General features: G+C 47.8%; 1 protein-coding gene across 5 annotated transcripts in view; it reads left to right on the top strand.

Annotated features, from left to right (window-relative positions):
• The window catches only part of gse1b (Gse1 coiled-coil protein b), a 464,646-nt gene that overhangs the window by 399,322 nt on the left and 57,824 nt on the right, over nt 1-7,500 (top strand). The window lies entirely within an intron of this gene.

Genomic DNA, 7,500 nt, shown 5'->3' with positions numbered 1-7,500 from the left:
TGTGTTATTTTGGTAGTGTGAGGCAGGCGTTGTAGTTCCTCTCCTCTCCCCACTCCCCTCTCCCCCCTCCCCTGGTGTGCTGGGTCTCTGAGGGGGGTCAGCCTGGTCACCAGGGCCATGTGGAAGAGGAGGCAGCTGACGCTCAGGGGCAGCCACTCACACCCCCCCCCCCCCCCACACACACACCCATACCTCCCTCTCTGCCTCGCTCTGTCACCCTCTCCTCTTTTACTCCCTCCCTCTCTGCCTCCCTCCCTCTATCTGTTCCTTCTCTCCTCCCCTCCCCTCTGCCTCGTTCAGTGTCTCTCCCCCTCCCTCTCTTGCTCTCTGTCTCTGTGTCTTTCTCTCCCCTTTTCCTTCTTCCTCTCTCTCTCGCTCTCTCTCTCTCTCTCTCTCGCTCTCTCTCGCTCTCTCTCGCTCTCTCTCGCTCTCTCTCTCTCTCTCTCTATCTTTTCTGTGTGTCTCTTTCCCTCTCTCGCTCTTCCTCTCTCTCTCTCACACACACTCTTTCTCTCACACACACAATCTTTCTCTCTCTTTCTCTCTCCCTCTCTCTCTTTCTCTCCCCCCCCCTCTCTCTCTCTCTCTCTCTCTCTCTCTCTCTGTCTCTCTGTCTCTCTCTCTCTCTCTCTGCCCCCCCTGGCAGCATGTGCATGCCTCTGTTATCTCAGAATGGCTGAGGAATTATAGGTTGAGAGGGGAAGGGTGGGGGTGCGGCGTGCGAGTGAGTGAGTGAGTGAGTGAGTGTGGGGTGGAGGAGAGGAGGAGAGGGAGAGGGAGAAGGGGGGAGGTCATGTGACATTGCAGCAGCTGCTAGGCTGAGAATTTCTGTTTTCACTAGGCGAGAGAGAGAGAGAGAGAGCGACAGAGAGAGAGAGCGGGCGACAGAGAGAGAGAGAAGAGAGAAAGGGGAGAGGGAGGGAGAAAGAGACTGAGTGAGTGAGTGAGCGAGCAAGGGAGAGAGAGAGGGTGAGCGAGAGACAACAAGGGTGAGGGAGAGAGATAGGCAGAGCGAGCAGGCAAGCGTGCGCGTGTGTGTGTGTGCGCTGTGTGTGTGTGTGCGCGCTGTGTGGTGTGTGGTGTGTTGCTTTGTTAGATAAGCTCCAAACGGTCTTTGTGAAGAGAGCGGAGAGCAGTGGAGCGCGATCGAGGGAGCTACACACAGAAAGAGAGAGAGAGCGCGTGAGCGAGGAAGGAGAGGAGAGGAGAGCGTGGTAAAGAGGGAGAGGAGAGAACGAAAGAACACGGGGAAGAGAAGAGGAGAGGAGAGGAGAGGAGGAGGAGGGAGAAGAAGAAGAAGAAAAAAAATGGTGTTTCCCTTGGCTGTCTTTAAGCACGGGGCTTGGCTGAAGATGCAGCGATGGGAGACAGAGGCAGCTCCAGTCCTTTGTGCAGTAAGCAGCCAGCGCTTTTTCTCGTTTCGCTTCTAGTCTGAGGGGGGTCTTTTTTCTATGTGTGTGTGTTAGCGTGTGTGTGTGTTTGTGTTAGCGTGTGTGTGTTTGTGTTAGCGTTTGTGTGTGTGTGTGGCGAGTGAGGGGAGGTGTTGGAACAAGAGTGGTTTACTGCCAAGACTTAAACTGGTTGACCAGGTAACAAACATTTGTGCCTGTGCGTGAAAACATTTGCTCGCGTGTGTCTTTTTTGAGAGAAGTTCCTTTTTTCTTTTTTTCTCTCTGCCTCTCTCTCTCTCTCTCTCTCTCTCTCTCTCTCTCTCTCTCTCTCTCTCTCACTCTCACTCTCACTCTCGTCATTCTTGCTACTCGGCTGTTCTCTCCGAGAATGGGTGTCGAGTTGTGGTGGTTTCTCGGAGCGGTTGTCAGCTACTGTGTGTGTGTGTGTGTGTGTGTGTGTGTGTGTGTGTGTGTGTGTGTGTGTGTGTGTGTGTGTGTGTGTGTGTGTGTGTGTGTGTGTGTGTGTGTGTGTGTGTGTGTGTGTGTGTGTGTGTGTGTGTGTGTGTGTGTGTGTGTGTGTGTGTGTGTGTGTGTGTGTGTGTGTTCCTGCCTCAGCTCTGGGAGAGAGAGTGCTTGTGGTGGCTCTTTCCCACTCTGTGTAGTGTGTATGTGTGTGCGTGTTGTAGACAAGAGTAGAGCAGGGTGTTTGTGTGTGTAGTGTGAGAGGTGGAGTGTGTTTATGTTTGTGTATATTGTGGTTCTTAGCTACAGGGCTGAGGACTATGTAAAAATTCACAAGCATACATCTTGTATGACAGAATACTGACGTACTGCATTTACTTATGTTTCTGTGTTGTGTCGTGTGTTAGTTACTGAATGAATGAATGAATGAATGAATGAATGAATGAATGTGCTATTATTTGAAACAGTTAAGACATTTCACAATAATCACGTGTGGATATGATGACTACAAGCAGCTGTGTGTGTCTGTCCATGTGTGTGTGTGTGTGTGTGTGTGTGTGTGTGTGTGTGTGTGTGTGTGTGTGTGTGTGTGTGTGTGTGTGTGTGTGTGTGTGTGTGTGTGTGTGTGTGTCAGGGAGAGGGAAAGAAAGTGAATGTGTTTGTGTGTTTGAATTGTTTTCCTTTAGGCTCCTTGTGAATGGTCGATCTGTGTGCTAACTGGGTTTTGTCTCCCCTTATTTAATTACAATGCATTTATGGTGTGTGTCTGTGTGTGTGTGTGTGCCTGTGTCTGTGTGTGTGTGTTTGTGTGTTCAAGGGGTCGAGTTGACGGTCTAGCAACAGCAGTGGCATTGTTAATTTCATTATTAATTGCTCAGGGAGGTTCAAGCATAGTGCACTGGGTGAAACAGGGGTTAGCCCTACGGTGCTGGCCAGTCATCACCTTCTCGCACCAACAGTGTGTGTGTGTGTGTGTGTGTGTGTGTGTGTGTGTGTGTGTGTGTGTGTGTGTGTGTGTGTGTGTGTGTGTGTGTGTGTGTGTGTGTGTGTGTGTGTGTGTGTGTGTGTGTGTGTGTGTGTGTGTGTGTGTGTGTGTGTGTGTGTGAGAGAGAGAGACAAGACAAACAAACAGAAAACATATTGTACTTCCTTTAACTGTGACCTCCCAAATTCCACATTAAGAGACAGTCTCAGTCTCTCTCTCTCTCTCTCTCTCTCTCTCTCTCTCTCTCTCTCTCTCTCTCTCTCTCTCTCTCTGCTTTGTGTTGTATTTGTCAATTTTAAGATTTGTCATGTTAACCCCACAATCCTCCAGGCCTTCCTCCTATATTAAGCACTAAGTGAACTGATACTAACTGGGATCAATTGGCAACAGCATATGGAACCAGCCTTGCCACGGAGGTGGTGTGGAGAGTGCGTGTGTGTGTGTGCGCATGTGTGTGTGGCTTGACCCCACCATGACCTCACTCTGTGTGTGTGCTTCTGTGTGTGTGTGAGTTGCCGCTCGTTAACTGTGCCAGTGTGTGTGTTGTGTGTGTGTGTGTGTGTGTGTGTAGTGAGTGGACGCTGGGGCGCATGTGTGATGGGAGGCTCAGGGATTCCGCCTGGCTTGTGGCGCTGCCTGGTGTCCTCTTACACACACACACACACACACACACACACACACACACACACACACACACACACACACACACACACACACACACACACACACACACACACACACACACACACACACCCCTGAGCTCAGTGCCAACGCCCGTAAATCCCTCACCCCAAAAAAGATGTTGCTGTGTGTTGGAGGGGTGTGAGGATGTGTGTGTGCGTGTGTGTGAGTGTGTGTGTGTGACAGAGAGATGTGTGTTTCAGCATGTGTGTGTTGTAGAGTGTGTGTATATTGGAGGGGGGTGGAAACTGCCCAGGCAACAGCAGCTTGGCTTACTGTACACGTCAGGCCCGGAGACCAGGGGAGGACAGGAGGGGGGGGAGAGCAGACACTGAAAGTAGTGGAGGAGCGAAAAGAAAATGGAACGTAGAAATGGAAGAAAAACAGTGAGGAAAAAGATATGAGGAAGAGGTCAATCGAAAGGATTTTTTAAGAAAGCACATAAGTATGCACATGCTCGCACACACACGCAGGCACATGACCACACGGACACAGACACGCATAGTCCCACACCAGCCAATAATCCATTATCTCCAAAATTAGTGAAATAGTGTTTGTATTTTCCAACCCTTCATCTTACCTGGGGGAATCTCTCTCTCTCTCTCTCTCTCTCTCTCTCTCTCTCTCTCTCTCTCTCTCTCTCTCTCTCTCTCTCTCTCTCTCTCTCTCTCTCTCTCTCTCTCTCTCTCTCTCTCTGAAAAGGGAGTGTACACATTTCGCAATTCACCGTATTCGGGGGAAGCCCCTACTGTTACACGAAAGCCACTTCTTGGACTGTTGTGACATTACACAAAATACTAGGTCCAACAACGCCAACGACCACGTAGATTGACCGATAAGCCGCGTGTGTGTGTCATCACTGATGGACTTGATAAGAGGGGGTGTGTGAGAGCGAGCCGCACATGCTACAGGAAAATGTCCTCACGCTGGTCTGCCTGATATATTCACGCAGTGGATTACACCGGTGTCGTGTTACTCCACTGAGCGCTGGAGTGCTGGGAGAAATGTCAAGGCACTGTCTGTCGAAGTTAATGGCCTAGGTGGCGGATGCTGTCATGAGGAACTGTTGCTGTGTGTGTAGTAGTGTGTGTTTGTGTGTGTGTGTACTGTGTGTAGTGTGTGTGTAGTGTGTGTGTAACCAGGAGGCTGTTGAGATTTCAGATGCTATAGCAATGGTCTTGACCCCGTGCCAGCTGGATATGCTGTACCACACACACACACACACACACACACACACACACACACACACACACACACACACACACACACACACACACACACACACACACACACACACACACACACACACACACACACACACACACACACACACACACACACACACACACACAGCGTACAAACACCACATGAATACAATGACTCACAATGCTAATGTACAGAGACAGGGCCGAGCCTTCAGTCAGTCACCCCACAGAGCTGACCACATGACTGCTGTGAGGATATTTTTTCCACTAGGTTTTTACACCCCTCTCACTGACAGACAGACAGACAGACAGACAGACAGACAGACAGACAGACAGACAGACAGGCAGACAGGCAGGCAGGCAGACAGGCAGACAGGCAGACAGGCAGACAGACAGGCAGACAGGCAGGCAGGCAGACAGGCAGACAGGCAGACAGACAGACAGACAGACAGACAGACAGACAGACAGACAGACAGGCAGACAGGCAGACAGGCTGGCCTGACCAACTGTCTACCAGCTACATGGAAAAAAACACACACAAAACCACCAGCACCTCAACCTAGCGTGCCACTTTATCAAGATGGCGCTCTCGTGTCTGTCGCTTTAGCGAGAAGGGGTGTTGTCCCATATCGGAGATGGCAACTGATAACCACACTGTGACACGACCTCATATCCTACTAATGTACTTAGTCTGCAGTCTTAATCCAGACCAGGGGTGCATTTCTCGAAAGCGTAGTTGTTAGCGGTTAGCAACTAGGGTAGTTGCCAATGGGAATTTGCATTGTAACCAACAAAGTAGCTAACGTAGTTAGCAACTACTGATTTCGAGAAATGCACCCCAGGGCTAAATTCACACCAGCCAGCCGATCAAATGCTGGTGAAAATTGCCTAGTGATGGAAGAAAAGTTAGTTTATAGCCCTGGTAGTAGGCGTACAGACTATGGGGAACATGTAGTCATGTCACTTGGCTATGCGGTGATGGTGATGACACCGATGGAGGGTGATGGTGGTGGCAGCGTTGTATGTGTGTATGTGGGTGGGAGACGTGACGCCTTGTTTTTTCGTAACATTGGTTAAAAACCTACAAAACTGTTATTTTCCTTTAAAAAACAAATGTCAATGAAAGAAGATGTGGTACATTATGTTTCATATTAGTCTTAGATGAGAAGAAACATTTTTGTTAAGATTTATGTAAAGGTTTATATGTCAAATTTCCTGCGGTGTGACTGTAACATTAATGAAACAATATATAATAATATATATATAAATTAACCAACAACATTTTGAATAATGTATGAAGCATTTGGCATGATTGCATAAATCTTAACTTTAGATTAAGATATGTGAATGTGGAAAAAACTCAAGACAGTAATATTAACTACAAGTTCAATTTCGTAACACAAATTGCGTCCTGTGGGGTGACATGTATGTCAGTGTTTGTGAATGGGCAGCTGCAAGGCCAACTACAAGGGTCTTAAAGACTGGCTCCTAACCAGTCAGTACCTCAGTAATCGGAGAGTGCTGTGGAAGTTTAAGGTGACTCTTAGCCTCTTAATATGTCTTCATATTGCAATTTTTCTGTCACACAATGCTTAGGTTCATTTTATGGTGTCCTGTGGTGTGACTGCTCTTATAGGAGGAAAAAAAGTTTTTTTTTTAAAATGAAAACACATATTAAGATTAAACACAATATCATTATCAAGTTAGCATGAGCTCAGATGTCAGTCATGTATACAAAAGGATTAAAATGGCCATAATGCAGTGAATTCCCTGTGGTGTGACTCCATTTTCCTGCGGTGTGACATGCCTATGCTATGTGTTGATGCAGGACACATTTTCCCAAAAATGGCAAAAATAAGGTGAAATTCCACAGACCACTAAGTGCTTTATTTTTTTCTATTTTTTTCCAATTTTTATCCATCATTTTTTTCAGGAATTTGAAAACCTTTTTTTTTTTTGCGTTGCGCCTTTAAACGTCAACCACCCACGTACATGATGCTACTGATGGAGAGAGGAGGGGGCAGGAGTGGTGGGCGGGTAAAATGTAGTCATGACACATGGCTGTCATGGCAGTGTGATGTAGATGATGATGACGATGATGATAATGTTGATAGTGTTGGGGATGTAGAGACTAGGCGAAATGCAGAGACCTCACTTGGCTATGATGATGCTGAGGAGATGGGGGGGGGGTGCAGTTTGTGTGTGTATTTATGATTGTGATGATACTGGTATAGAGAGAGGGGGGTGGTGGTTGCTTATGGAGATTATGGTTATTATGACCAAACTAGCAGTAAGACTATTGATAGCTGTGTAGTGTGTGTCAGGCTGTGGTATGGAAATGATACATGCGAGAGCTCTTGTGTGGTTTGTGTTTGAAGGGTGTGTTTATGATGTTATGTGATGTGGCTGGGGCTGTGCAGGAGATGCAAAGGCTCTCTTGCTTTGGAAACAAAGAAACTGCTGGATGTTGTAGAGCGCGCGCACGCACACACACACACACACACACACACACACACACACACACACACACACACACACACACACACACACACACACACACACACACACACACACACACACACACACACACACACACACACACACTGTCAGTCAGACAGAAGGGCAGCTGTGGAGACAAGGTCAGAGGTTATGCCCAAGGTCAAGCAGTCCATCTATAGACGGGTCAAGACTGTGTGTGTGTGTGTGTGTGGTAATAGTTGTGTGTGTATGTCCAGTTTGTTTGTGTTAGTGTGTGTATGTGTACGACAAAAGTATA

Source organism: Engraulis encrasicolus, chromosome 22 (genome assembly GCF_034702125.1).
Source record: "Engraulis encrasicolus isolate BLACKSEA-1 chromosome 22, IST_EnEncr_1.0, whole genome shotgun sequence".
NCBI classification, from domain to species: domain Eukaryota; kingdom Metazoa; phylum Chordata; class Actinopteri; order Clupeiformes; family Engraulidae; genus Engraulis; species Engraulis encrasicolus.
The sequence above is the reverse complement of the archived record's forward strand: the minus strand, read 5'-3'. Positions and strand labels throughout refer to the sequence as shown.